This window comes from Pongo pygmaeus, chromosome 18, assembly GCF_028885625.2.
Source record: "Pongo pygmaeus isolate AG05252 chromosome 18, NHGRI_mPonPyg2-v2.0_pri, whole genome shotgun sequence".
NCBI classification, from domain to species: domain Eukaryota; kingdom Metazoa; phylum Chordata; class Mammalia; order Primates; family Hominidae; genus Pongo; species Pongo pygmaeus.
In genome coordinates this window covers 14,463,827-14,468,065 of record NC_072391.2, presented here as the reverse complement: position 1 = coordinate 14,468,065, position 4,239 = coordinate 14,463,827, and the positions used below count along the sequence as shown (strand labels likewise).

The following is a 4,239-nucleotide window of genomic DNA, read 5'->3' as shown; positions in this document are numbered from 1 at the left end:
TGCCTCACTCTAGAGGGGAAACTGAGGCTCCGAGTCGAGCCGCCCTGAAGCGCTACATCGCTGGCGGGGCTCGGATTCGAACCCGGCTTCTCAGATATCGGACGGTGCCCCGCCCGCGGGACCCTCGGGACACCGCTCCAGCCGCGCCCCGGCTCCAGAGCTTCCCCAGCCCGCTGCGGGCGACAGAACCCCGCAGGCTGCGCCCCCGAGTCCCCCGAGCCCCCGAGCCCCCCGAGCCCCCGAGCCCGCCGGCGCGCGCCCGTTGAAGCCCCGCCCCGCCGGCCGCAACAGGGAAGGGGACGGTGCGAGCTCGTGCTCGCCGGGCGGGCGCACGGGAGCGGCGCCAGGATAGAGGTTCGCGAGGCCGCCATTGCAACGCAGGCGCGGTGGCCAAGTGGTAAGGCGTCGGTCTCGTAAACCGAAGATCACGGGTTCGAACCCCGTCCGTGCCTGACATCCAGCCTTCCCCTGTAGGGGGGAGAATTTTTAGGAGTGGTCGACTCCTGCCGCACTCTGCGAGTAGATCCTTCCCCCTGGACTGCAGAGCCGGCCAACTGTTTTCCTTCAAGGGTTTGGGTTCAAGCTCCCATCCTTCCCTCGCAGAAGGTGGAAGTCTGGGTGGTCCAGCCTCGGCGGCGCGTATGGTCCGCAAATTTGGCCGGCCCCGGCGATCGGCCCGTACACACAGCTACCCCTGGGGCGCTTCATCCCCTGGGAGAAGATAGAGGGCTCTGGGGGTGGGGCAGGGCTCGCAAACTCAAAGGGTCCCCTGCAGATCATGGCCTCAGGGAAGCCCCAACACGCTTGGGGCAAGGAGACCTGCAGCTGCTGTAGTTTGGCTTAAGGGCCCCGCCACATTCTGCTGCACAGGAATATCCAATTTTGTCCGCTCTAACAAAAGCCCTGCCGTTGCCTGATATAGAGCCCACACCCAGAGTCAGCTGGTGTCTGTCTGGCTTGCTATTTTTGAAAGGAAATCCACTGTAGGCATTGCGTTCGAAAGAGAAGCAGCCCTGTCCAGGCTTGGAGCAATTCTGACACGCAAATCTGAAACCTCCGACTCTGAGCCTCCGCTTGCCCCTCTGTAAAATGGGCGCTTGTGAAGCAGCTGCCAGGAGAGGCTGCTGTGGAGGCGGCCTACGTAGACGGAGCTCCAGTCAGATCGCACAGGTTTTCTTTGCATCGCGAAGGATGCACCAAGGGGCTGCTGGAATGCCTTTGAAGACGTTATGCAATGACCCCAACATCCAGGACCGCCGCATCGTGCACTCTGAAAACCAGCTTGAGCGAATTTGGGGAAGGCTGTATCAGTCTGAGATTCCTAACTGGAGGAGGCATTCGTGGAGCGCCTCGTGTGTGCCTGGTGGAACTGGATTCTGGGCGTCCCTCGGTGAACTGGCCAGGCCAGAACGGGCTCTCGGGAGGTGACAGGGAGAGAGGGAGGGAGCAGGAGCTCCCGGGGGTAAGTGTCCCCCTTCTACAGCAGGGGTTCCACGCTTGTGAGCGTGGATCAGCCTCCCCTAGAGGGCTTGTTAAACATAGATTGCTGGGCCCCAGCCCAGGGCTTCCGCATTCAGCAGCTCAAGGCTGGGCCCAGGTCATTCGCATTTCTAACGAGCTCCCAGGAGAAGCTGATGTTGGACCGCACCTCGAGGACCACTGTTCAAACGAAAGCCATATTCTTTTTTCCTTTTTCTTTTCTTTTTTTTTTTTTTTGAGACGAGTCTAGCTCAGTTACCCAGGCTGGAGTGCAGTGGCATGATCTCGGCTCACTCCGAGATCTCCGCCTCCCGGGTTCAAGCAATCCTCCTGCCTCAGCCTTCCGAGTAGCTGGGATTACAGGCGTGTGCCACCACACCCGGCTGATTTTTGTATTTTTAGTAGAGACAGGGCTTCACCATGTTGGCCAGGCTGGTCTCAAACTCCTGACCTCAAGTGATCCACCCACCTGGGCTTCACAAAGTGCTGGGATTACAGGCCTGAGCCCCCATACTCGGCCACGACAGCCATATTCTAAACCCAGGAAGGAGCCTGTGTGTAGGCATGTATATAAATAGGTAAGTTAATGATATAAAAATAGAAAATACCAGTGCTTCTTACACTTCCACTTGGGGAAATCTTGCTAAGAAGCAGGTTGTGACTCAGTAGGTCTGGAGTGGGGCCTGAGACGCTGCATTTCTAAGAAGTGTCTTGGGGTGATGCTGGTGCTGCTGGTCCCCAGAAGCGGTACACAAGGAGTGGAAGAGTACACGCCAAAATAGCATCATCCCCTGGGAGGGAAGTAGACTAGGAAAGCTGTTGAAAGGGCTCCTTCACTTCTTAACGGGTAAACGTGTGCTCTACATTGTTTGGGTTTTCTTCAAGATGATTTCTTTGTATTACATGTGCAAATTTTTCCAGAATCACCCCATCACTCAAAACTCCTACCCAAACACAATAACCTTTTGGGACACAGGCAAATTAGAACAATTCAGAATTAAAGCGAATAAATGTTGAATGTTCTCTTGTCTCCACTGGAGCATCTATTCATTTCTTTTTATTTTACTTTCTTTTTTGGAGACAGGGTCTCGCTCTTTTGCCCAGGCTGGAGTGCAATGGTGCTGTCATAGCTCACTGCAGCCTCAAACTCCTGGGCTCAAGCAATCCTCCCAACTCAGCCTTTCAAGTAGCCAGGACTACAGGTGCTAGAACCACACCTGGCTTTTTTTTTTTTTTGGGTCGAGATTGGTGTCTCCTTATGTTGCTCAGGCTGGTCTCAAACTCCTGGGCTCAAATGATCCTCCCACCTCAGCCTCCTGCCTCAGCCTCCCAAAGTGCTGGGATTACAGGCATGAGCCACTGTGCCTGGCCCATTCATTTCTTTTTGAATAGGTGCCACAAAAGATCATGTATGGGCCAGACACGGTGGCTCATGCCTGTAATCCTAGCACTTTGGGAGGCTAAGGCAGGTGGATCACCTGAGGTCAGGAGTTCAAGACCAGCCTGGCCAACATGGTGAAACCCCATCTCTACCAAAAATAAAAAAATTAGTCGGGCATGGTGGTGGGTGCCTGTAGTCCTGGCTACTCGGGAGGCTGAGGCAGGAGAATCACTTGAACTCAGGAGGCAGAGGTTGCAGTGAGCCAAGATTGTGCTATTGCACTCCAGCCTGGGTGACAGGAGTGAAACTCCATCTAAAAACAAAACAAAACAAAAAAACACTGCTCCTGGGCAGGTAGGCCAATATCTGTGAAGAGCATGGAATTGTCCACCTAGATTTCCTGTCCTTGTCTTTCTGTCCCCATCCACAGAGTAGACCAGCACTCCTTCTCTGTGACATCACCCGGGGAGAGAGCCCATTCTCATCCATCCCGACCACAGCCTGTCTGTATCAGGTGGAGAATGTATTAGAAAAACACAATTTACAATACTGTAGATACCATTTATGCAAAAAAGTGTGCACAAAATGACTAAGGATATATATATATTTGTGTATGAAGAAGTGCTTGCTGTTTTGTTTTGTTTTTTATTTTCAAGACTGAAAGATGACACATAGGTCTCAAAACTGTAACTTATGCTTGAAATCTGGGGTGCCAGAGCTGCAAAAGCACTTTGGCACGCTCTGTAGTATCGGAAACTAGTGAGCTAAATCCTTGAAGCAGGTTCTGTTTAGACTGAAACGGGCGAAGCTGATCATGTTTCTGAATAAGCAAGACGTGTTGTGTTCATTTAAACCACTTGTGTTCATGAATCTATAAAGCCATGTTTGGATTTCTGTAACTTCTGTATGAATTTCATGTCTGAAAGTCACCTTGAAGTCAACTCTTTGTTCTTTGCAGATTCAATCCCTCGTCTCTGTTGGACGTGTAAAGGGGAAGATAAGAAGGGCTCTGATGCTGGGGTTGGGGAGGAAAGAGAGGCAGGTAAGACAGAGCCTAGAGACACTTAGGGATCCCAGCATGCAAAATGACCATGCGGGAGGGAAGAGGTAGATTTGCATAAGGAGTCCGTGGCTTTCTGGGAAAGAAGGAATTAAACTCTTCCAACCCACCTTCCTGTTATTCACAGTTAATTGGTGGCAGAATAGGGTTTAACAGAACTTTTCATTTATTTATTTTGTAGAGATTCAGTCTTGCTCTGTTGCCCAGACTGGAGTTCAGTAGCACAATCGTAGCTCACTGCAGCCTCAAACTCCTGGGTTCAAACGATCCTCCTGCCTGAGCTTTCCAAGTAGCTGTGACTACAGGTGTGCACCACCAC

At 52.4% G+C, this 4,239-nt stretch overlaps 1 non-coding gene across 1 annotated transcript; it reads left to right on the top strand.

Annotated features, from left to right (window-relative positions):
* The first annotated feature begins 380 nt into the window (after positions 1–380).
* Positions 381–452, top strand: TRNAT-CGU (transfer RNA threonine (anticodon CGU)). The gene has a single exon. It is a non-coding gene; the product is annotated as a tRNA-Thr (tRNA).
* The last annotated feature ends 3,787 nt before the right edge of the window (positions 453–4,239 follow it).